Here is a 27,211-nt window from a genome sequence, read left to right as displayed (position 1 = left end):
AAGAATCTCTTTCCTGGACCAGAATCCAGGAAAGAGAGAATTATTGTTATCGGTGTTATTATGACCAAATTAGAATTAAAGCAGAGAAGAAAGTAGGAGGAGCAAAGCATCAGCAATTTTTAGTTGCGTGTACACACAAGGGGGTCTTTTTTTCTTTTCCTATAATTGAAATATTGTGCTCTCATTCTATGCCCTCCCACCATATTGTCTCCCCACCTGATTTATTTGTTTATTCATTTTCTTTCGTTGATATTATGTTCATTGCTTTTCTGGGTAAGAAGAAATGACTATGAGTAAGCAGAAGACACCTTCAACTCTGTGAAACTGCACCTCTCTATTGCCCTTGCTCTACAGAGGAATGTATTGAAATCCTCTTCTCAAAATTCAAACAAGAAAAAGTCAAAATGAATAAAAGTGTTTATTATGCATTTAAAAAAATAAGACCAGAATGCATATCTTCTTGTGACTAACACAAGTGAGGAAATAAATATTGAAAATATTTGATGTAGTAAGACAAGTGTACGATTAGGAACAAGGAACTGGTTACTACTATTTTTTGTACCAGAAGTGTATTTCACCTGTGGAAAAATGTTTTTGTTTTTTTTTTTCTCAATTCTCTTCTGCTTTACAATACAGCTGGGGTAAATAAAGGCAATGTCATTCTTTAAGTAGACATCATTATTGAATTTAAACTAATAATTATGCACATAAATTCAACAAAGGCCTACTTAGGATTTGCTTTTGATAACAACTACTTTGCAGTATAAAGCAATCCATACTTTATTCTATGTCCATTTAATATGAACTAAAGTTAAGACAAAGAAATGTAAGAATAATTTTAAAAGGTATTTTTTGTTGTTTTCTTTGTTTTTGTTTGTTTGCTTTGACCGAGGATGGGATGCCATCAGTCAGCAGAGATAGAAAGAGAAGCAATGAGGAGACATTTTCTTTGCTGTAAAGGATTCTTGAGAGCTCTTATTAAGGAGACTTGCAAGGACACGAGACAGCATACATTCATGCATTTCCCTTGCAAACCTGAGGATTGGAAGTGACAAGAAAATAACATAGTTCTGGACATTCTCCCTGATTTTGGAGTAAAGGTGCTCCTTAACTCCATGGGGTATAGGAGAACTGAGGCACTTTTGTTGCCTGTAGTTGAATTTGCCACTACTGTGATAATAGGCACTACTGACATTTCACAGAATGTGATACAAGACTCCCAGTGTTTGGTGGGAAAACACACCAAATGAAAAACTCACAGCCTGGAGCTATACGTCAGAAACAGCTGGTGATGCACACCTCCAGTCTGCTTTTTTTTTTTTTTTTTATGATTGATTATTTTATTACATAGGTACAAACTGATGCTAAAAGGTTTCTTTTCTTCCTCAGGTCCCACTGAAAGTCAAACAAGCATATAACAGTTTTTAATGCTTCATATCTTCTTTCAAATGTGTGCAATAGGCTTGTTACCTAAAATAGGCTTCTGAGTCCAACTTTTTTGAATGAACTCAGTGCTTCTTGTCATGGACTCATTTGTGGTATGCAGCCCTGGCAAGCAGGTCCAGCCTTTCCTCATGCACTCTCATGCTCTTTGTGCACTGAATCACTCGAGATTGTCCTGTTCTCACTTATTTGTACATCTCCCAGTGGAACAACCAGTTCATAGCATACAGATATTATAAGCTGACTTTCAGGATCTACTTTTCACCAGTACTCTGAAATGAATATAATTTTCAAGTATTTGGCAGCAGCCAAAAATGTTTTCATACTAGATAACCCTTAAATATTTTTATACTTCTTTACAATGCATCCCCTTTCTACACTCCTTGCTCTTTGGGAAAGTGCTTAGCTTTGCTGTTCCTTCCCACAACCCAAATTCTTTCTCATCAGAGCCCAAAGCTGAGAACTTTTGGATGACTGTTGAAATAAATGTCGAGGAGAGAGTTTATTCTGAATGGGATATTTATAAGTAATTACAGTGGCTAATGAATGAGAAACACTAAGAGGCAGCATGCATGTGCAGTTGCATTCCCCGTTGTCCATCATGACTGGTAAAACCCAGTATGCTCTGCATATGAGCATACTGTTCGTGAGAATTAGGATTACTGAACTGAAAATTCAGTATGTGCCCTAGCCCAGGTATGATTAGGTATACTGTGCTGCAGTACTAATTAGACTGCTTCAAAAAGAAACAGCATCCAACATGTTCCTATACACATACTGGACAAAATTATAGGCAAAGCACAAGAGTCAATCACAGGCCATTGTGGCCACTGTCTTCTAAATAAGGATGTGGTCTTAGAAGAAAAGGGGCTTGCTAGTCTGTATTAGCATTATCTCTGGATCTTATGTTGCACAATGATAGTTCTACTCCACCACTGGCAAGCTTTAGATCTTTACCATTTAAATAGAATTTCAAGGACAGGAGAGGGAATTGGTTCTACATCTTTGGGTTAGTTCTAAAGTAATCTGTCAGTCAGAATCTGTCTTTGTAGATCTCTTCCAACTTCCCTTCTCCCCCCTCTTCTCTCCTTTCCAACCCTCTCCTCATTCATTTATATTAATGGGGTTCCTACTGTATTGTTCCAAGTAATTAATTGCTCTTTCCATCTCCTAGATATGTGAAGGAAGCAGAATTGTCTATTGTCCCCATCCTTAACCTAAAAATCAGTCTGACTATGAGTAAGAAAGCTATCCTGCTGGTCTCGCAGTTCTTCCAACATTATCTCAGTGCAGAGAATGTTAACAAGGAATTTCTACACTAATTTCAGTAGGGAAGCACTTGAGAATACTGCAGTCACATTTCCAAGGCTGTTGGCCTGTTATGCTCTACACCTTTGCTTCAAGAGAGCAAAATGCACGTGACTGTGGAGGATTAGAAAGAATTCTAGTAAGTTGCAGTGTTACATTGCTAACAAAAATGTAGACAGTTACTTTTTTATAATATGCTGAACACAAGCCTTGAAGGGTGTTTGCAAGACTATATAATCCTCCAAATTTTCTTAGCTATTTTGCATCAATAAATACATTAGCTGTCATCTCTGTAACATAGCAGTGTACAGATTCACTCTCCATCTGAAAGTGAATAAATATAGCCTTTAACCTTGTACCTTACTCCAAAGATCAAGTGAGGTGTCACAAATAGAATGGAAAATCCCTTCTTGCTGTAACAAATACAACAGAATCAAGGGGGAAAAATACCCTGAACTTAGATAGAATCAATTTATTTTAAGACTCTGTAACTTATAACCAAAGATTTGAGACATCTTGAAATCAATGGGTTGCTAGCCATTGGATCTCTTCCTTAGGAGTTCATATTTAGAACTTGTAAACTTGATTTTTTGTTATAACCTGTAACAGATCTAAATAATATCATAGAAAACATAATACATATTGACAGACATGCCCCATTCACTTTCTTTATAAAATGTGTAAATATCCCTACTCAAACTGGTGTGGTAATGAAATAGCAATTATCACAGAATATTTATCACCTTATCAGTCACAAAAACAAATATACATACCATGTTTTCCATTAAACATCTTTATTTCAGCTTTCGTTCTCCAGCATATCACAGAAATGTGTTTTTGTTTTCCACCTGCACAACTACTGACATCCAGTAGAATTCCCTTCCCATTCTAGTAAAAGCTACTATCAGCAAGTAGAGTGAGCGTTCTAGCAAGCTTCACTCAAATAAGCTTTGTATATTGTCATAGCATACCATCAATAGGATCAGTACAATCAAGTAGATGTTACAAAAGAAGGGAAAAAGAGTGCTCATCTGTCTCTGAGGAAGGAGGCTCATAAAGAAAAACTCCACAGAGAAAAGGTCGCCAACAAAAGATCCTTTTTCTGTGGCTGTCAGTCCTTAAATGGGGGTCTAAGAGGGATTGAGCCTGACTCCACCCATTCTGTTTGCACAGGTGGGACTTTTCTCCAGGTACTCGATCAGAGGTTCAGGCTGTGATTCAGCAGTTGCTACACATACATGCAACTGGCAATTTAATGTTAAACTTATATGATAAATATTATTTATATTCTCTATATGAATGCCTGAGTCAAGTATACTTAGATCTCCAGCCTGATTATTAGGCAGCTGCCTTTGTACGCCACAAAACACAAGAGCTTGTGGCATACTCATAAACCATTGTAATAACAGGAGATAAGGAGCAAAATATAAACCTGTATTGAAAGGAACATGCTGGATGTAACAGCAGTGTGTTTGTAAGTTTATAAGATAGACTCAGGCTTGGACAATGCTACCACTTACAAGGAAAGCACGTTTTACAATTCATTTCAAATATACTAACTTTATCTGGAAACAATTTGGGCATAACTGTTTTAGCTCATTTAGACATATAGCCTTGTTTTCACTCACTGATTATCTCAACGCCTTGATATTGTACTGTAATTACGCATTGTGTTTTTTTTTAATCTTGAAAAAAAATGGTAAGTTTACACTCAGGTTTCATGTGTAATACATTCAGGGTTTCTTTTTGCCAGTGAGACCTGTGCAAAAGTAGAAAGCAGTTAATTCCATTTTTTTCAAGCATACGTAGGTTTTCTTAATGGTTTTGTACGCACACATATAAATGTAATATATTGTTATCTTAAATATTTTCAATGAAGCATTTATCCAAAGAAAATAAAACTGCGTAGGACTAACTTATGATGGTGATAGTAATTTAAATTAATTTTAAAATAGAAAATTTACATTAAGGGACCTTTATGTAAGCATGGACATGCACAGACACTTTTGAAAACATTTCTGCTAATGTTACTTGTCTGTAGAAAACAGGAAATGTGTTATTCAGTACATAAGACCCATTACATTTACAGGTAGCAAAGTTAACTAATTTTGTTTCAGAATATATATGATTTAGTACAGGCAGAGTCCAGCTATTATGCTCTTCTTTTAATCTACATTATAGCCAAGTTAACATACCTGCAACATACAGGATTATTACATGAACTGAAATAAGCAGAAGGAAGGATAATTCCCTCAAAGTTTCATGCCAGTGGAGCTTCTCTGGTTTCAAAGCAGCTACACAACAGAATTCTAGAAAGTAAAATTTGTGCAAACTAGAAATTCACTTGCCTCTGGTAAGTTTTCCTTTAAGGTCATGTTGGGATGGGGAAGCAATGGATGATGCTAAACTTTTTCCCTGGAAAAAAAAAATTGGCTTATGGCAGCTGGTATAGTTTTTCTGATCTCCTAACTTAGATTTTTTTTTTTCAGCTGACTTGACAGTCATAATATTCATAGAAGCTCTTTCCTAGATATTAAATCTAACTTCTAAATGATATCCTTTCTGGAATCTTTCCCACATTTGTCCATATCAAGACACTTGCAAATTCTTTGACTGAAATATTACACGTTTAATAGATATATTGAGATACAGTGTGTTTGGAATTGACAGGCAGATATGTTTTTTTGTTTCATGTTCAACTTTGGCAACGACTTGAATTTTTTTACTAATGTACTCTGAAATGTGTTAATTTTTTTTCCATGAAAACGTACAATCTCTTTTCTTTGAGCACATTTCTATTTGGGATTGTGTAGGGTTTAGTATTCTTCCCCTCAGCTTTGTCTTTCAATGTACATAACCTCTTTCCACCCCAAAAAATTACAGTTTGTTTTATTAGTGAAAGAAGAATGGAGATTGATGCTCTTGGTAGCCTTGAGATTAAAACTGCTCTTGAATCGAGTAAGGATGGTTTGCTAATGAAACTTCTTTCAGAGCTCGATGTGAATTTGCAGTGAGCTAAACCCAAAAGCTATCTTGCTTCAGCAGATACTGAATTGAGTGGGAAACAAACAAGATGTAAGTATAAATTTGAGAACTAAGTATCATTGCAATTCGAGTCTGCATTCTTCTCATTCATTACACTTGTAATCCAATGATCCAAGGGATGTAACACCGCCCCTGTGAGCACAGACTAAGAAGGGGGGCTGGGGCTGTTGAGCCTGGAGAAGAAAATGCATCATCTTTGAGATGTCTGTAAGGTGTTATTCAATGGTACCACAAACTGATCTGCACTATCAGCACTGACACAGTTCTTTCTTCCCACCTGGTGATAGGCCTGTTTTAAGGCACAAATACTTGTGCAATATAGTGATGTTCTGGTGCAAGGATTGGATCAGGCCATACGCTTTTTACTGTTTACTGTGTTTGTTTTCTATACTTAGGCTGGTTCCCTGAGCAGCTGGGCTTGTGACTACTCAAAGGTAAGTCTCACTGTCTTTTCCACTTGCTCGTACCGTTGCCCCTCTCTCACTCCTCCTTTGATGCTGTTACTCCACTAACCAATAGTCAAAGATTATAACCTTCCCTTATGTAGATTCCCCTTCTCTGTGATTCTCGTGTGTGTGAAACTGATGAAAACAACAAATCTTGGCGGGGGGTATTATTTGCATAACTTTAACTGAAATAGAAACAAAGTCACAGTATGGATTAAAGACAAACAGATAGCTTGGAAGTTGAAAGAAAGGAGATGTGAGACGAATGTGATTTCCCATTTTTCTCTGGTAACCCAGTAGATCGCTTTAAGTGTACAATGGAAACACTGTCTTAAATTCATTTCTGCACTTAAGACATTAATATAAAGGAATCACTGTCTAAGTAGACTTGGACTTAATCATGAATGAGACAAAGTATCAGTCAGTTTTTAACAAAACAAATGGATATCTTCAAAATATTGTAAAACTAAATGCAAAAAGCTTGGGTAAGCCCTTTGCTAATTGCTTTGAAAGTTTAACATAGCCATTCATGTTGGAACACATGAAGAATCTTAAGAAAACAAATGGAAGTACTCAGAGCACAGAAAATAGGGGAATGTGCAGGTTAGGCTAAACAGAGGGGTGCCACGTCATTCTTGAGTAATACCATCATCAAAAACACAAGCCATGGCTTGGATCTATAAGAACTTTTTGTAGTCAACTGATTCCTTATCTAGGAAATGAAAAAATCAAGTTCAGTGCCTTTTGGGGGAAACAGTCTTTTACTTTTTTTCACATTATGATATCAGCTAGAAAGTGAGGAATAAGGGTTCTGTGATTAGAAGCTGTTATACAGAAAAAAAAGATTAAAATAATTAAACATCCTTAAAACCAGGAGAAAAGACCTTGTTTTCTTTCCTAATAGTAATCAGACACATTCATCTACATATCAGTTGTTTGATTTTCAGAAAAATATTGGATTGGATAAATTCCAAACATACGTACAGGCTGGACAGAGAAACCAGACTACAATTCTTTGAAGAGATAACTGTTACATACAGAGCTTCACATCCAGTGGATTATTTTAAAAATAAAAGGTCTATTAAAATGTTAATGAGTGTAAATACTCATCCAAAACCCACTATTTCTTTCCCTTTCTGAGAATTAAGAAGTGAGTTTCTCATTGTCTCTAGCAGTAAGCATACATAAGTTGAGATGTTTTTGAAATAGGTGTCATACAGAACAACAAAAAGAGGGTCTTAAAAGAGGGTATAGACCTGTGAGGTAAATAGACAGGAAACAGGAAAATAAACAACAAGAGTGTATTTCTCATTACAGTAGTATAGCAGAAATGCTAAGTCTTGGCTTGAAGCAGTAATGGAGCACCTGGTGGGAAGGCAGAGCCAGCCCAGAGGAGCTTAGATGCATGCAGTGTACCTGACTAGAAGACCTAGACCTCGTTTAAGAGTTGGCAGTGGAGATTAGGGTATCCTGTTGGAGTTCCCTGCCTAGCTGAGGCCTTCTGAAGGTAAGTAGTTTTCTTTTCCTTGTTTTTGTGTCCGTGGCTGCTACACTTGGTAGTTTTCATTTGCTGCAGCCTAGGATTGTGCCACTCTGCGATTATGATTGGCACACTTTCTATCACACTATAGCATATAGATAGATACTGCTCTCAGTGAAAGGTCATGTTATGTTTAAAGGCTGAATCTTACTCTATATGTACAGAAAAGCAATGCAGAGCAGTTAAGAAGCAAGCACTTGTAGATTTAAGTGTATTTCTAAGATTCTCTTAAGTAGTTATTGTGGAGAGCAACTTATGAGCAATTCAGCAGGTACTATTATTTCCTCTGAGTATTTTCTGTACCAGTGTCCTTACTATAATGAGAGGCATGGCACTTCTGTGGGTAATAGGCCATTTGTTTCTTAGATTGAACCAAAAATCAAGGTCTTCAGCATTTGTAATTATATATTTTAGGTTGTTATTTGTTATCTAAAATACTGATACTCATGTACTCTTTATCCACTGGTTTGGGAAGTATGAGTATCTTCTCACAGTTTCAGAGGAGTTAACACTGCTCCTCTTTGTTTTCAATGGCCATACTTGCCATATGTTGTCAAATAGATGCTGAGTTCCACTTCCACAATGGGTTGGTAGCACTTAAAGTCAAGATCTCCATATACAGTTTCCGCTGTAGCTTGCTATATTGCAGTAATAAAATATTTTGACTCTTCATAATGAAAATTGCTAGTTTTATGTAAAATACTTGATGATGTCATAGAGATACTTAAAGTCAAATCCTGTGTGAAATGCAGTTTTTAATTTTCATATATGTATATATGAGAAGGAGATAGCCTGCCCATCTAGAACCCTTTTCTTATTTGTTTCTGGCAATCAACTACATAAATATTTCGGGAAATTTGAAGACTGCTAGGTGGAGTTGTAAACAATATTGTTTTGGTGTTATTTCTTCAGTTTTACTGAAAATATACACTGTCAAAAATGTAATCCCCAGGAAGGGAGGAAAAAAAGAAAAGCAATAGCTCACTAACAAAACAGAAATATATCTCTCAGGAATCTCTGAGTCCTGTATAAAAACAATACAGAAAACAATCCATCTGTAAGAGTGAAAAGTTTGAATTTAAAGCATACTTTATACTCAATGAGTCAATTGTGTAAACACATCATATGCAATTTTTTTTTTTTTTGTTTTTACCTCAGTATGCACGTTCCCTCTCTGATGCATCACAATTTTTCCCCTTTCTTAACTAGTGCTAATAAATTTTACAACAAAGTAACACCGACTGGTGAAATCAAACTTTGTGCTACAGTAAAAACTGATACTGATGTACTCGAATTCCTCTTGTGGTGAAAACCATTCTTGTGAGTAGATCTTGCTCTGGAAAGCTATGGGTTGAAGAAATTTTATAAGGGGATTTTTAATGGTTAACTATAGCTCAGTGATGTATGAAGAGGGGTAAGACCACACAGGAAGACAAACTGTATCACCACAATGCTGATACTCTCAAACTGCTTTTAAATACCTTTTCAGAAATTGCTGTGTTGCATGTTATCATGCAGCTTTGTGGTGTTATTAATGCATTCTTTCTGGATGCAATGTGAAAAGGACAAGGTCATTTTTATCATCACTGAGATGGCTGAATATGTGTTCTGAGGATGTTACCCTATTTAATTTTTGAGTGTGTCTACTGCATCTTTTAATAAATGCACCTTTATTTTTTTTCTTGGAAAGTAAGGCTTTCACCCATATAGATGCAAGCAAGCTCTGATTTCACTTGCTTATATATCATTATCTATGTTAAAGGTTCTTTTTAAAATATGGTAGAAACTTTTGATCCAGTTACTGTCATGAAGGTTGATGTTATTTTCTTTTTGCCTTCTGGGTTCAATCAATTGAGCATTAGTTGGCTTTGAAACCTGTCATGGGCTTTTGAACTGCTTACTGCTTCATCTTCAAGATCATCAGTCTTCTTTACTCAGGCTAAAATAAAAGTTTAGCATATTGCTGAATGAGTAACATTGTCTGAAATTTAAATTATGTAGATTCAGTAAGGAAAATGTTTGCATTTGCAGAAGAATGAATTTAATTATGGATTACTGCTTGCCTGTGAAGTTAAAAACCCAAACTTGAATCCAGCACCAGAGAGCAGAAATAAAAATCTAAAAAAAAAAAGAAAAAAAAAGAAAATTATAATAATTAAAAAATTACAGTAACTACTTCTGTTTTCTGTGCTGATTTATAATATCCTCATGCCATTGTATTGAAGTTACTGTGATAATAATACTATTCAATTTAGAATATGTGTTGTGCAGAAGGTGTCACTTATCCTCAGCCTTGCTGTCACTTAATAAGATGAAGAATAAATATTTAAAGAAATACTACGTTCTCAACATTTAAGATACATTCATGAAATTAGTGGAATCACGCTACATCTTTTATTTGATATCAAATAAGAAAGTATTGTTTATCTTAATAAATAAGCATGACTGACATCTTCAAATGAAGAGAGAATGGGGGGAAAAAGAGAACACGGTATTTTATTTCCATGTTCACCAAAGCCTATGAGCTGCAAGTGAGAGCTGAATATAAATACAGTACTGCGTTAGAAGAATCAGCCTTCATTTATCATTGTCAGCTCCAAAATAGTAGTTAAGTATAACATTTACTTTGTGATAAACAATCATCTAAGCAATTATCCAAAACAAATATATGCAGTTAACTTTGAATATGGTCCTGAATACAAATATTTACCAAGGGGGAAAAGATGTAGGAAGAAGAAAAGGGAAAGGGAAAGGAAAAGGAAAACCACCTTTGCCAGAATAGGAGAAATGAAATTTTGTATCACCCCCTCCCAGCAATCTTATAAAAAAAAATATTTAGGCATTAGTTCTGGACTTCCACAAGTCCAGGACCATCTGAAGACACACAGGATTTTCAAAAGTGCCTACAGCCCAGCTAGAGTGTAAATTCAAAGCCTTGGACTCACAAGCACCCATTTATTTGGCATATTATCAGGAGCCTTACGAGAATCTGAATATCTGTTTTCTGCCTAAGACTGAAATAAACAGAAATTGTGATTACTGTCAAGGTAAAGAACAAGAACAGAAAGTGGGAATAAAGCTAATGGAAGAAGTAATAGTGCAAAAAAATCATGGAAAGAGTTGTATTATTTAGAGGAATTTTCCTATATTTACTACTTACATATGATGTGTTAATAAAATATTTTAAATTAACATCTCCTGCCATCCTCTGCAATAAAGAAGTACAAAGAGCAATGTATGGATTCATGGAGGAGTCTGCAGTTGACTACATGCATCCACAAAGGATCTAGCAAAACATATCAGGAACCGATTACCTTCTCAGTGTTTACTTACTTGAAATGAGGTATTTCTAAAGCAGTTAAACAATGCATGAGCGGTAATCATTTGCTTCATCTAGAAGACTGCCCAAAAAGTGTTATACCTGAGTCCTGTATAAAAACAATATTTTGCTTCGTTTTAAATACTGAGACAGTCTTTTGGTGTGAGTACACTAAGTCAAAGCAAATCTTTCAGACTAATCAGAGACAATACTGAAATTTTATTTCAAATGAATATTGATATAGATTACTTCTCAGAATCCTAAGCTGTTTGTTTTTTTTTCCCTAGTATTTTGAAGTTGTTCTTCAAACATTTGACTTCTTCAAAGACCTACTTGGAGGCATCCCATGGTCTGGAGTGTTTGAAGATAAGGGGATCCATGAGAGCTGGATGATGCTTAAACACCGTGTCTTCCATTCTCAAGATTGGTGCGTCCCTTAGAGTAAGAAACTGGGTAAGGTGGCAAATTAGCATGTATGAGCAAAGAACTTCTTCATGGTAAATGTGACAGAGCACTGGAACAGGTTGCCCAGAGAGGTTGTGGAGTTTCCTATGGAGATATCCAAGGTCCAACTGGACACCTACCTGTGTGATATGTTGTAGGGTACCTGTTTCAAAAGGGGGGTTGGACTTGATTGTCTCTTCAGGTCTCTTCCAATCTCTGTGATTCTGTGAAACACCAAGATCTTCCTGGTATGTCTCTGTTCAATTCTGATAATTAATGTCAGAAAGTCATTGCTCCCAGAAATGCTCTCATTTTTCCTGCCTTCTGCCTTTATCCTTGCACACAGCTGCCTCCTGCTGCCTTTCCAGTTAAGTCCACTTTCAGCTCCTCTGCCATTTGCTGTTTATGACCTTACTTCAAACTTGAAAAGGGAATAATTGTGTAAGACCAGTTGTGTTTTATATTGGTGTAATATAAACATTTACATTAATGCTAATTATTTGGTAGAGATTTGTTGTGAAACCACAGGAGTGGATGTGCCCAGGTCTGATGGACAGACTGCAATGGAGATACGTTCTCAAAAGGGCTGACTCTGTACCTCTTTGATCTTTGCTTGAATAAAAGCTCTAAATTTTGGTCGATTTCAGTTGCGAGTACTCTGTAATTCAGGAAACCAGGTACTCAAACTGCATATTTAGGTAATGAAGATTAGTTACTGACTGTATCTGAACACCTAAAGAAAACATACTTCATGTCAAAGATAGAAGTATGTTCTCCTGTGAGGTGTTTGTTTTACTTAAGCACCAAGTGCTCAGTACTTCGTTAATTCTGTTCTCCAGCACCTGCAGCAAAGACTCTGGAATTCAGCAGACAACAGTGTTCCTTGTGTCCGGCTCCCACTGAGCTACCCCAGATTGGTAAGCTCGTGTGCACAAGGAAGCCAAGCTACCGTCACATGTGCAGCTTTAATTCTGTTTGTTTCTGAACTCTCAGTCTGACTTTGCAGTATTAACATTTTTTTCATATGGCAGCAAAACATCTGTGTTTTTTTTGTGTTCCATCTAAGCACTGTGTTGATGGCTGCTCCTTTCCTCAGCTGTCTGCCTTTATTTCTCTGAATGCAAATATGTAGTTTCCTATTCTATATGTTCATGGATTTTTGCCCTAAACACTTAATTTACTGTTCCCAACACTTTTTTTTGTACATAAATTGACTCATTTGAAAGCGTTGCTCTACTTAACACCTGTGCACCTCTTAAATAAAGGAACCTAAGTTGGGAGAACACTCTATTTAAAAAAAAATCCTTGCCAGTGAGTGAGTAGGTGAGGACGTCTGATTGTGTAATCAACTATCTGTGTATGAGGTCATCTGCTAGCAATCTTATACCAGCGAAATCCAACATCAAGCAGAACTATGGTTAAATGATGAGTGTGAGAGGCCAGAGTGTTCCATGGCATGCAGGTGGAGCAGGACAGGGCTGGCTTTGCCTTTCCATGCACAGCCAGCACCACTCGCCCGGCTGAGGGAGTTTTAAACGAAGCCTGGACAGCCTCCTGTGGGCATAACTGGGTGGCCAGTCAGCAGGGAGCTTGGCTGGTCTGTGCTCACCCTGCCCCTTGGCCTTCTGTGGTGATCCTGGTATTATGTGCTGGAACCAAGTGGTGAGGCTGAGGTAGTGTGAGGCCTGGCGTTGGGGTGGCCAGCTGGAGGAGCTGCCCTGCTTATTATTTTCTTCATGAGTGGTTGAGATACATCAGAAGATGAAGTTGAATCTGGTGTATTTAGGCTGACAAAATGCTGGGCCAACCATAGAGATTATTTCTAACTTTGGCAGTTTATGAACTAATGTGACTTTTTATCATACAGCCGTATTAATTTATATTTGGTAAATAAGATTCTATGTTGAAATCCAAGAATTGAAATATTTTTTAAATAAAAATCTTTTTTCTGTTTCTGTTAAATAATAATGTTTTGAGAAGCGTTGAAGGAGTCCACACTGGTAACTTCTGTAAGCTCAGATTTGCATACTTAATTAAGAACAATAATGTACTTAATTTGCAAACAATTCTATTGTAGTCTGTAATTTCAAATACCATGCCCTCTCTCCACAAAGGAAGATTTTTACACATATTTTCAGAACCCCCAGAATACATTGCTTCACCATGCCAGCAAGTAATTTGGGTGAGGTTTTGTCACTGAGCTTTGCTGAAAGCCCTCTGTAGGGCACAGTAATGAATGTGCAGTTTTAACGCGTGGCAAAGGAAGTAGGTGTATTCTGAGAGAGAGAAGGGAGGTGGGAGCAGGAAGGTTGAGATTGGAAGCTTTTTGTTATCTGCATGTTTGTGCCAGGCTGTTACTTTGTTGTGAAATTAAGTAGCTTGTTATTATGATTGTTTGCTTAAGGAAACTCCCCACATCTATAATTAGAAGACAAAATGGTATCTACTCAAAAAAGGATATAAAAAAAGAATATAAAGAATATAGTATTCTAAATTTTCACTAGTGAGGAAATGATCCTTTCTTTGCTTGCTTTCACATTAAAAATGGCTATAGATATTTGAAATACAGGGCAGTGAAAGACATGAAAAATATTCAAGTTCTAAATGTGTAGTTCAATTATCTGTAGTCCTGAAAGAAGTTTCATCTGTGTTTAGGCTGAAATGTGCCATGCATGTTGGTTCTGAGGCTTCTAAATGAACATGAAGTGTTGAGAAATCAAACTGATCATGCAGAAAATGTGGTCAAATTAAGAAACAATAGATTAGCAAGAATTCCTTGCTGAGTAGTGATAGGACAAACAGACAAAAAAATTCATCACCGTAGTATTATATTGAAGAAGCTTATATTGAATGCTTACAGAGTTCTTGTAAGTTATGTTCTATGAAACAATTTCTGGCTCTTAGATCTAATTCCTTAATGACATATGCAACTAAATTTACTATGGATCAATTCCTGAAATGTTTCTGTCTGCTGTTTGGAGGTAGAACTTAGGGGGACTTAGAACCACAAGATTGCGATTTCACATCTTATCTACCTCTATCCTAATCTATAAAGAGAATGCCATTATTAGCAGTTTATAGATTTTAGAAATTATTGATTGTGAGGCAATGAAAAATAAAGTGTAACTTCTAAGGATGTTTCTTTTATCTTTGAATCTATTTTTCTTGTCAAGAATAGTATTTGTGATATACAGGAAAATTAAATATATTAATTGGTTGTTGGAAATCAGACCCATGTCTTCTGTATTTCTTTCACTTAATGATTTATTTGGAAAAGTCATTATCCCAATGGCTAAGTAGATGAGTCAAAGCACTTTGATGCATTGGATACTTTCTCTTAAATTACTTTGCCAGATATTATATCTGCCATATTTAATTGAATCAGTCAAGTTATTTGAAGTGATGAAATATCAGGTTTAGTTAAATCTCTTTCTGAGATGTAATTAGTAGCAAATTTTGTAATGAAAGATATTAGGTATTAATTTGGTCAAATTACATGTGTTTCTTAGATGAATATGTGTCTTAGCCTCTGTTTTTTTTTTTTCCCCTCTTTATGGACATGTTCTTAGTAACGTAATTCAGTTTATTCACCAGGTTAACTTTCTTGCAGTTACTGGTTTGTGTCATGCATATTTTTTATTTTATGAGTACATCACCAAGTTTTTAAAATATAAAATTTGTTTATAATGTCTTTAGCAACATTACTCGCAAACACAATTAGTACACACTTAGAGAAGCTAGAAGCCTAATAATCTGAACTGTGTAAACAAACACAGTTTGTGACTCAAAGCTAAAAGTTTTGTCCAAACCAGAGATCTAAAATCAAAATTGGTCAATTTACGTCTGTTTAAGAAATTATATACAATTACAGTTGTATTTCTATCACAGTACTGGAAAGCGTTGAAAAGAAATTCTGCATTGTATTTTAAAATTGTAAAGATTAGTTAGTGTGACTTTAAAGGTAGGCAACTACAACATATGTTATAAACAAAATATTTAAACCTTCAACCTTAAGCTAACATACCTTTAGTAGCTCAAGTGAAACTTATTTTGTCAGTTTGTACGTGTACACATTCTTTCGGTGCATACCATATGTCATACGCAATACTGAATGTACTCTGCTTTGAAATTAAGTTCATAGCCAACTAACATAGAGCGAGATGAACTTTTGTAAGAGTTCTTAATTGCTGTGACCTGGCCAGATTTCAAGTTGGCTAATTGCGTAAAGTTATTTCCTGTTTAGTTTTAGTTTAATGAGAGATGCCATCACTTCCTGTCCTGAACAATTGTGTAGTTTTGATGTCTGCTATGTAATAGCTGTGGTACTCTCCTGAAAGCATTTCTTTTTACTTGTGGGTATAATTACTGCAGATTCACACTAAATTTTGAGGTGGGCTGTTTTGATCCCTTGTGCTTAAACAACAGGAAAAGAGGAAAATGCTGCTTTGGTCAGAGAAAATGTGGCTTTGATTTTGGTCCAGAACAAAGAGAGCTTTAGATCAAGAAAACTAACCAAGCTATTTAACAGAGTTACATTGGGAAATGGAAATGCTACAGATAATTAAACAGCTTAAACAGAACAAAAACCAATGCACATCTGACTTTTGGGAAGAAGATAAATGGGCTGGATCTGAAAGAAAGAAGGAAAAAGAAATGCTAATTTTTTTTTGTTTGTTTTATGTATTTCTTTTGGTAACTTCACTTTGCAAATACGTTACTAGCACAGTGGGAGCTGTCACGCTAAAAGACTTTGTCAGTGCCTTAGTTGCTGACATTACTATTGGTAGAGATGGTGTTTTTTTGGAGTCAGATAGAAACATTTCAGGATTTAGAATTACATTTAAGCAACTTGAAGCTGAAAGTGCTCCAGTTCTTAGAATGAAAACCATTGGGTCAGAGTACAAAGCAGAGCTCTATATTTTAACTAACTGGAAAGACAATACTAGTATAGAGGAGACACTGAAGATTGTATTTTTCTAAATCTACTTTTAGAAGGTTAGCAGTGTAATTGTTTAGAATGAACTGATGTTTCTTGTGGTTACTGGTGAAATACATCTACAGAAACACTTCATTCAGACTTGGACCTTGCAGGTGAGAAGACATGGAAGATTCTGAGGTAACTGAAGTTAAGACTGAAATACATGAAAGCACTAAAATGAATTTGAGAGGAAGAAGTCATGCACTTCTCTATCTTAGAAGTGCAGAGATAGTCTTTAATAGATGAGCCCTTGATAAAATTGTGAACTTTTCTCTCATTCACAGTAAGATGTGTGATATAATTTTTAATAAGTGTGTTTGGTTACATAGGGCTGATGCAGAAGCTCATTAGGAAAGACTTTTGGGCTTTGATAATATGTGTTAAGTTGCAATCTAGATCCTTTGGAATTTCTTATTTTGGCCTTGTTCGGTCCACGTGACCTCAAACCTATAATCTTTGCAAATATTTACAGCTGTTCTGTGGATTTATTTGCCTCAGCAACTTTGCAATGCTTTACAAAAGCTACCTACACACCCATTTCCTACAATTGAACAGCATTTCTTAATGGAAACAACTTAAAGTGATGAACATATCAATCCAGTTGCAAATTTTTCACAGTTGTTTCATGTATTATATAACGTTGTTTGTGCTTTTAAAGATTCCAGAAGGTTTCTGTCATTCTAACCTCTTTCATTGTAGTATTGAGAGGTAGATCCTCCTTGACTGCACTAGGGTAACATAATAAAACCAGGGATGTAAGAGTGTAAAGTCAGGTATATTTGGACACTTGAACCTGTATAGATAGCCCTCAGAGAGTGAGGGCTCTTGGAGGTGAGACCTCCGTGGTGCCAAAAGTATCTACAATGAGAACAAACCTCCTAAACACAGTAAGATGAGCAAAAAGGATATGCTTGTAACTGGATGACGCTTTTAGAAGTTCTGAATGTAAAGTTTTAAAACACTGTTGGACTATCAAAGAGGAATGACTTTTTAAGCTTTTAATGAAAATAGACCTTTGCTTTTTAATTCAGTGTCATTTGTTGAATGTTAAATACTTCTGTCCTTCATCAGAGAAATGGTAAGTCATCCTTACCTTTCAAAAACTGTTTGGTTTTTTTTTTTGAAGTATTTATCTACTGATCCTGTTTGTCAAATCTGTTGCAACATATTTTATAACAAAAATACATGCTTTGTGAACGGTACTGCAGGACATCTGTTAGTGGAAGCATAACAGTGCAGTTTCTAACCTCTTGTGAGTACCACATAGCCTTACAGAGACTTTTTCTTTTGTGAGGTCTGACTGGAATAGGATATTTTACAGAGTCAGAATGTGCAAATTCTTATGCAGACTTTTCCTTTGCTCACTGATCTTAGCATGGATGGACCAACATCTGCATGGTCACCAGCGGAGGGCTGTAAACTTTTGCTGCAGAGCTGTGAACAGGAGTGGAGAGGAACCTCTGAAACCATTTTGCTTTTGGGGAGATGGTAACAGCAAACTCCACCTGCACAGCCCTGTAGGAATTTTGGGCTTGTCCTTCCTGATGTTTATGTATGTGCTGATCTTTCAGCACACTGGCAGCCCTAGTGAGATGAGTATAATCACGCAAACCTGAACGGTTATGACTGTAGATATGGAACTTGCTTTATTTCTGTTTTCTCCCAGTTCACCAGTTATGTATGTTAGTTAGTTTATTTAGTTATGTTTAGTTAGTTTATGTATGCATTGCTGGATGAAACTATTGAATAAATATTAATAAGGTTGGTAAGCATAAGAACAGACAAATGAAACTACAAAACAATATCCTTACTGGGTGTTTATATTTAAGACACACACTGGAGGCCTAAGAAAAATGTGGAGGCTAACTACATTTGCAATTAATTCATCTTAGAAATCAAAAGAAACAAGAAACCTTTTTTTTAATTTTTTTTTTAAACATAGTATACATGACGCAATTTGAATTTGCATTTTTTTTAAATTGAGAATCGCAGCTTTGATATAGTCAGAGAGAAAACAGAAAATTAGGACTCCAGAAACACTTCAGATCTAATAGCGAATCAGTTGGCATTCATCAGATGCATCCTCTAGCAACAATTTCCTACAAATAATCTTACTAAAAAAATACTGATAATAGAATTTCAAAACCTTATTAAAATGTCTTGCAGTATTAAATCTGACCTATTTGCGATCAGTGGAAAAACAATGTTTCTAAAACATACTTTATTGTAGATTGAAAAATACTCTGTAGTGACCCAAAAGTCATTTTAAATTGTTTTCTGAAGTAAAAATTAATATTTAGTGCGATTAGTGATATTATTAATATATTTGATTTTGACATCAAATACATCCCAGTGATTTTAATCTGGGTGACTGACTGAACTTTGTGAACGTTAGTATGTTTTGAGGTCTGTGGTCCTGCATTCAAGCAGATTAAATTCCGTCCTGCTGAGCGTTACAGAAAACAAGGATTTCATAACGCTATCCAAACATATGCACCTCTGTTTCTCACAAGATACTATGTAGTTTGGCTTACAGATAGGAAAAAATATATATTTAGAGTGGTTGCTTAGAGTAGTGGCAGTAAGAGTAGGTAATAGAATTTACTTGAAGTGTTACAGGCAGATATGGTAAATACATACATGAGGCAGTACATTTGATAGTGAGTTATCTAAATCCAGATCTTGTTTCCTCTTATCCTGTTATGTTAGTGACAATATTATTGTCTTGATCAAAACAGATATTTATTATGAGCATAGGAATATACTCGTTCTTATCCCACAATTTTTTTTCTCCTAGGAACATTATTAGTAAATTTTGAGGTTAGTGAGGTACTGACCCAAACACATACAGAGCTTGGCCTTCAAGTTCATTAAATATGGGTTAATGACATATTATAAGGAAATCATTGTCCTTATTACAGTTATTAGGTAGTTAGTCAAATTATAGCTTCAAAGGAACGCAGAGCATGGAGAACTCAGGACTAAATTATGCATTTGAACCTTAGGCCAGTTTTTACTGTTGAGACAGTTTGCCACTAAGAGAAATTGTGTGTCATTGAAATTAAATGCCTTTCTGAAGATGGAAGGTTCCAGTTTTTAATGAAATTACTGAGTGTGGTGCAGTAAAATGATTAAAAATCTGTATTCCGGGAATGCAGCAGATGAAAAAAAAATCAATAAATGCTAGCAAGCCTTTGCTGCCTGATGCGAATCCTGGGAATGAAATAAGCTGGTACAAAAATAATAATTAAAAACATATCAGCACATTAATTCATTTAGCGTGAGTCTCATGAGACGTCATCTTCACTAATTTTTAGCACACATTTTACTGTATAATGAGCAGCTTTCTTTTCTTGTATTCGTATTATGCAGCATTTTTGCCCTTCCCCCAGCGTTCCCGCATTGCAATCATTGTGCTTGCACTTATTATGTTACAAATGACCGAGGTAAGGCTGACATTCTCGTTGCATGCAAAAAGAGCACGGCTTCCAAGCTTTTTTTTTTTTTTTTTTTTTTTCTCCCGCTAATGAAGCAGCTTTATGAAGTCTACCCGTGTGTTAATACTAATGAAGATCCTCCACCACAATTAAAATCACAGCCACAGTGGCTCAAGAGGAAACAGAAAACAATGGCATCTTTCTGCTGGCACGTTTTTCTTTATGCTGAGATCAGCTTTATTTAGAAATAACGCTGATTTAAAAATGAGTGTAACTAGGTAAGGGAAGCGAACGTATTTCTGAGTTTTGTAGATGCAGTTTTACGTAGTTCGTCCTGAGCTGACTCGGGTGTTCACCGCGCTGCGGTGTAATCTTACATGTCAGCTGTTACGGTTACACAGAGCAGTTCCTCGGCTCCTGAAGCGTACTTCAGCCCTGGCTGAGTTTGGGACGATGCCAAGAGGAAAAAAGAAGACACCATGTGGGAAACACGAAGGGCTGCTGCCGCTCAGCGCAGCCCCGACCCGTTGTGCAGTCGCCATGCAGAGGTTGGCTCGGGCAGCCTCCTTCCATCCCCCCTCCCTGTTATTATTATTATTATTTTTTAGTGCCCGTGCCGGCAGCCCGTAAACCTCAGCGCTTCCGCATCGCGGTGACTTCACGCCCTGCCTCGCTTCGCTGGTTCTGCTGGAATTTATCCCGTCCTCGTGAAGTACAGAAGTTGGCCTTCGCATCCGCTGGGATCTCTGATCTGCTCGCTTTCTTGAAAATGTCCTCTTGGGAATACGGGTCGCCTTCCCGCGCCAGACGACGGCCGTTGTAGCAAAGCACCTTCGCCGCTATTTTCTTTTATTTTCCTACCCGAAATTACGTGCAGTGAAGCAGCGACCCCGGGCACGCGGGGTGCGAACGCTCCACGCGACGGAGATCCACCCGGGAACGAGAGCGCTGCGGCCGCGCTCCGTGGCCGCGGGCGGGAGGAGCGCACCGCGCGAACTTTTCCCGCACGCACAAAACGACGGCGCGGAGCGGGGCCGGCGGGCAGCCCTTAAGCCGCAGCTCACGCCCGCGGGCCGCGGTCTTCCGAGGCTGGAACGAGAGGCGCGACTCTCTCTTCTTCCCGGCGTGTTAGCAACAACTTTGATTGCGGCGGAGCGGAGCGGCGTCGCTGACGTCACTCTGGGCCGGCGGAGCCGCACCAACCGCGAGCAGGGAGCGGCCTCGCCCGGAGCGGCGGCACTGCGCGCCCCCGCGCGCGCCCCCGCCCCTTCCCGGGGCTGCGCGAGGCTCCCGGGAGCGTCGGGCAGGGGCCGCCTTCCGGCACGCGCACCGGCGCCCGGGCAGCGGCAGAGCTCCGCCGGCCGTGAGGTAAGCGGAGCGCGGTCCGCATGGGGCGGGGGCGCGAAGCTGAGGGGGCGGCTCCGGGGCAGCCCGGCACCGAGTCGGGCCTCCGACCGCGGCCGCCGCTCCGCCGCCGGTGCGGGGCCGTCCCTTTGTTGTGTGGGGTCCGGGCCCGGCGCCGGCGGTCGGGGCGCAGCGCGGCGCTTCGGGACGGGGCGGCCGCGGTCCCGCGCGAGTTTAAACTTTACCGGCGGCCTCGAGTCCGAGCCCGGTCCTGGGCCGCCCCGCTCGCGGCTCCGCCGGCGGCCTCCCGGAACGGCGGCCCTTCGTTGCGGCGCTGCCCCCTCCCCCGCTCTGCCCTCCTCGCTGTCCCCGGTCGGCGCGGCTGTCAGCTCGGGGCGGCCCGAGCCTGGCGGGGCGCGGAGCGGAGTGGCTCGTGAGCACAAGGCCGCGGTGAAGGAGGCGCCGCGCGGTCGAGTGGGGCCTCCGCGGAGCCCCGCGCTGCCGCCGCGGGTGAGCGGCCGTTGGTGCCCCGGCGCCGCGCCTCGGGGGCGGCGGTTGCGGGCCGGGCCGGGAGCGGCGGCGCGCGGAGCCTCCGCCGTCGTCTTTTGTGCGTGCTCTGCTCCTCGCGGAGGGGGCCGGGCGGCCCCGGCCGGGTGCCTGAAATTTATCCCTTTGTGTATGTTACGATCTCCTCCATTTTTCCTGCCCTCCAAACAACGAGCCTTTCGCCATCTTGGGCAAATTTGTATTCCCAAGTCTCTCCGTCTTCTGTATGGGGAATAAGTGGCAATCCGGAAAGTCTTTTTGGATCTGACTCAAAGTTTAGGAAATGTTAGATGGACGGTGACGTCATGTTAAGTTTAAGGGGATTTTTTCCACGAGCGTGCGCTCTCCTCGGAGCGGTCACCCGTCGCGCCGGGAACCGGCGCGGGTTCCTGGCTGTGTTCTCGGGGAGAGGCGGGAGCGGTGTACGCTGCCTGCTAACGAGCGGAGAAATACTCGCGCTTTTGCGTTGTTCCGTCGTGCCCTCGATCCCCCCCGCCCACCCTTTTTTATTTTTACTCGTAGTTCTTATCCGAAATAAAAAACTATTCGGAGAAATGTGTTATTTGCGTGTACCTGATGCAGTTACTTCAGTAACCTGAAGCAGTTACCTGCTGTGGGGTTATCCGTGGAAAACTTGGTCCGGAACCTTCCCCTGTGGAGTAAACAGTTTCTATTTTGGCTGAAGCACATGGGAGTAATGGAAATGCGCAGCTGTCCCTCTTTTGTCTGGCGCGTCTTTGGGGCGTACTTGGGAGCAACGCTTTAAGCATATTGTGAAAGAGTTTCTCTTGGGAAGTCTTTCTGCCCTTTTTCTCCTTCTCCCCCTCTCCCTTGTTGGCAACGCTATCTAATGGGGGTGCTGTGTACTTATCGTGTTAATTCGTTTATTTAAACGAATCTTTTTTAGTACTGGTTCTCAGTTCTGTGTAAGCTGCTGTGGGAAGGGAAGCAACGAAAGGCACTGTTCTTGTAATTTACTTCTCAGTAACGCCTTAACGTCTTCTTAAAAGTTTCTCTAGTCACATGGTAAGACTTAGAACAGCATTGGGCAGTTGGTAAGGAACGCCTACTTCAGGTAAAGTTCTGTTGTTCCATTCTTTTTCCTCCAATCTTTTTACTTGCTGCATATTTGCAGCTGCGCTAATGAGAACGTGAAACTGTCTGCATTTAGTTTGCATTTCCTTTGTCCTCAAGGTTGGAAAAAATGCTGGTAGCTGTTAACATAGAAAGCAATAGGTTAGTACATCAAGACTTTTTCTAATAAAGTCAGTATTGAAATATATGTGTAAAGTATCCTGAGGTTTGTGTTGGAGTAAGTGTCAGATTGCCTTGCTGTGTGTAGGGTTTTTTAAATGCATTAGAAAGCGTGACGGAATCGACTGTTCGCCAGCTATGCGCGTACCTCAGGTAGATGAAATGTTTAAGTAGTTAAGAGCTCATAGAACAGATGGTTCTAAATTATACATGCAGCTGAGGTCTTAGAAGATTTGGCAGATTACAAATGGTGAGCAACAGAGGATAAGCAGTTTCAGACAATGATAGTTACTGTATTTGGTGTCTCATACCTGTAGTAAACCGTGCATGCATTTGTACTGAAGTGCTGCAAAAGCAATAGACTGCATTAAAGTATCAGGCAGTGCACCTGTCTCAAGAGTGGCTCAAAGTCAGTTCTGAGTGGCACAAAAGAGTTTTGTGGCTAATGTGTATCGCTAATTGACTGGAATTGCTCTGTTGGTATTTATCTTTTATTAAAAAAAAAAACAACACTAAATACTGCTGTACTCATTTATTTACAGTTTTGTATTCACAAAGAAAAATGCTTTTAAGACTCATTCTTGTAAAACAGTGTATCAGAAATGCATTGCAAAATTATTTGAACAGGGTTAGGGAAAAAATAATATGAATGTTTTAAATTTTGGGAGAAAGATGTTTATGAAAATAAACAAAGACAGCTCTTTAAAGGGTAAGTTTACAATATTTTTATACTGTGTAAGAAGTTAGCCATGGTTAGGCGTTGTGGTATGATTATTTGCTCATTATACTGACCTTATGGTAAGGAGAATTTGCTGAAAGACTGGCGTGTGTTTGTGACACACAGAAAACTTAAATGAGGAATTAATGGAAATCTTTCTTTTCTGGTCCTGTTGCCTGTTTCTTTGTTTGCATGTTTATTACCGATCTGCAGTGTGAAGGAGCAGATGTTTTAGAAAACATCCTGATGTGTTGCTTTTTCTTATGGAAGTGCATAACTGTTCCTTTTGATGCATCAACTTGACAGCTGGTTGATTTCATGGAGCTGCTGAGAAGCCATTAGTGTTGTCACTGAATTGAAACAGAACAGTCACTAGCTGCTTGAACTGCAATTGTTCAAGTCTTCCTTGCTACTTTTTGTGTTCCTACAAGAAGTGGAATATCACAGCTGCAAAGGGCAAGTTTGTGCTTTGCCTCCTTCCTGAAGTAAGGGTGAGGAGGTGCTTGACTGCTTTTAGTTTTATGGTATTACAGTGGCATATGCCATATTTGGAACTAAGATTGGAGTCATGGGGAGGTATAGATTGCACTACCAAAAATGCACTTTCCTACACACACCGATAGAGTAAGGGGATCCCACAGTTCAAGTTACTTCACTGATGTATTAGGGACACAAAACAGGTTTCTTTAAAGACCTTTTTACTTTCTTCTTGGTGCTAGGTAGGAGTAAAAAAAAAAAAAAACAATTAACATCCCAGAACCTGGCTGTTTTTGTCAGAGATCCGAGGCTGTATCCTGTAATAGAGATGTAAGATAAAGGTGTACTGTAATAATGCAGAAAAGTTTTTGTTTTGTTTCACAAACAAGATGATGTTACTCTAATAGATGATTATGGAAGAGTAGTACTCCCTATTTTCATCATTTAGCTAATTTGATGCGATGAAGATTTCCCAAGTCAGTTTTCTCCACAGCGTGGTTCAGCTTTTTGGTTTGTTTCTGTTTTACTGCCGCACGTCCAATAATGTGCCATGCTGTGCCATGTTCTAAGCTACTTTGTGGTCTTAGGTCGCCGTCAGAAGAGATCCTGACATGGGCATCTGGGAAGGCAGTGGTTTTTTTGTCATTGTTAAGTTATTTACTCTGAAGTATCCTGAACACTGACAGAATGGAATGTAAGTCAGTCAGCCTGTTTAAAGAAGTCTTCTATTAGTGGTGAGGATAACATTGTGCAGAACCTGAAATGTAGGTGTAGTTTTTCTTTCTCACCTCACCAGAACAGGTGAATTCAGTGTCTTCTTCTGTGAAAGAAGGTATGGTTAAAATTTTTTAATTTGTTTTACTGTTACATTTTAGATTAAAAATTAGTTTGTTGTGTTTTCAGTGTGCAGTGGTAGGGTAATTCTTGATCATTTGTCTTTGATGTTATTGGTAGGGATTTTGGAGTTCTTGGGATCTAGGAATGTAAACAAGGCTGTTTGATATTAGAGTAGAAGAAGCAAATCCTCCTTCCCATCCTTCAAAACGTACCTACTTGGTTTTACAGAAGTAGTAAGCAAGAGGTGAGTTACTGGTTCTGGTCTGAGTACTTCTGTGAAGGTAAGGAGTGTGTTCATTTCTCAGTTACACGGGGTGGGGCTCTGTTGGGGGGGAATGAGCTTTTAGAAGTTGACTGTAGAAGTGAAAGAGCATCTTCATGGCTGATCTGTACTTTCTCTGTTAGATACTTTGAAAACTGAAATGCATGGTTTGTTAACTGTAAAGAGCAATGCTGCTCCTGTACTGAAGTTAGCACGGAGCATTTAAAATTTGGGATTGTATTTTCATACAGTCTCTTCAGAATGGTCAGGGAAGGTAATGCATTTTCCAATTTTACCTTGAAAATGTGTGATTAACAGACGAAATAAAAATCTTATCCAGTCAGCACACTGGATTCAGCTCATAGTAGCTGAATTTTTACTTTTTTACTTCTCTACTGCCACTGAATTTATAGTTATATAAACACCCCAGTTTTGAGCCATTTTTGGCAAATAAATAGAGATTAAAGAGCAAAAATTGTGTACTCTTAAAATTTGATACTGAAAACAAAACAAAATTACCTAAGTTTACAATGTCAATTTTATTTCTTTAAAAAAGAGTAATTTTATTGCCCAGTTCGCATTTAATGAGACCATCGGATGAAGAAAACACTCAGTAAGGAGATGTTGTGCATGTTTTCAGTTTTTTGATATAGTAATAAGTAAAGGAGGATGCAGGGTTTTTCTCTCCTTACTTTAACATAATTAATCTATGCATTTTACATAGTTGCTAATGAAATGTTTTCTTTCTGTGGGTGTTTTTTTTATATCAGCGGAGAAAAGTCAAATATCGAAGAAGGAACAAATTTTAAACCTCACCTAATATCAGGGGATATCTCAGATGTAATCTCTGCAAGTGAGCACTAGCAAGAAACACAGACCAGGCAAGTCAGTATCTGTTTCAAGTTTTTTCAGAAGGATGATGACTGTTACCGCTTCCTTAAGTTCTCTCCCATTGCCTTCCTACTTGTGGCATCAGGGCCTCCTGAGTGTCTTGTTTTCCAAGTGTGAAGGACGCGTGACTTTCTGTTTTTCCGACTTGATTTAGGTCAGGCATTGTGAAGAGCTGAATGTGTTAAGCCTTGGTAGTTTGCAAAAAGAGCTTGCAGAGATTTAACAACCCCCTTGAGGGGGGAGGGGCATTGCATAAACTTTTCATACTCAAAGTACTATACATGTTAAGGCACCATCTAAGAATATTATCTACCTGATGAGTTAGTATTGTGAACGGTCCCATTGGAAGCAATGGGATTCTGATGTTAAGAGCTAGTCTTGGGTAGTTCACAGAATAAAACCTTGGCAAAGATGGTAGATCTGGAAAACACGTAGTGACTGTTGGACAGTTTCATCTTCTTAGACTCTCACACTGAACTTTTGCTCTGGAGTTGTTACAAGGGGCAATTTTTTGAGTTAAGAATAATAGAAGAGCCTTCCAGTGTGTTATTAGAAATAGAGGAAATGTAAAGTAGATTTTCTTCAGAATGTTTGTTAGATGTGTAGTAGTACAAAATATTCACTGCCTAGCTGCTCTTGAGTTGGAGTCCCTATCAAGATTCCAAGTTGGATGTGAAGCCAGAACTTCTAATCCTCTAGGGTAGTGTTTTTTCTTTCGCCTTGGATATGAAGCTACCAACTTCTGATCGTGACTTTATTACATAATCAGTTTGTATTGACAAGTTGTTTTTTTTTTTAATGCTGAAAGATTGTTTTAAGTATCTGGCAAAATGCAGTATGCTGTTTATTATTCTAGAGCAATGGTTGTTGTGTGGTATTTAAATATTATCAGCAAAAATTCCCACAGCCACAGCCGTCCCTC

At 38.6% G+C, this 27,211-nt stretch overlaps 1 protein-coding gene across 1 annotated transcript in view; it reads left to right on the top strand.

Annotated features, from left to right (window-relative positions):
- Positions 1-21,311: 21,311 nt before the first annotated feature.
- LOC136057839 (bromodomain adjacent to zinc finger domain protein 2B) overlaps positions 21,312-27,211 on the top strand; it is a 137,611-nt gene continuing 131,711 nt past the window's right edge. Inside the window, exon 1 of the mRNA XM_065750815.1 lies at positions 21,312-21,328. The gene's annotated coding sequence lies outside the window, so the exon portion shown is untranslated. The remainder of the gene's footprint in view (positions 21,329-27,211) is intronic.

Source organism: Cyrtonyx montezumae, unplaced genomic scaffold (assembly GCF_038088225.1).
Source record: "Cyrtonyx montezumae isolate F1298 unplaced genomic scaffold, pur_monq_1.0 scaffold_7, whole genome shotgun sequence".
NCBI lineage: Eukaryota > Metazoa > Chordata > Aves > Galliformes > Odontophoridae > Cyrtonyx > Cyrtonyx montezumae.
Note: the sequence above shows the minus strand (reverse complement) of the source record. Positions and strands in the feature narration are given on the sequence as shown.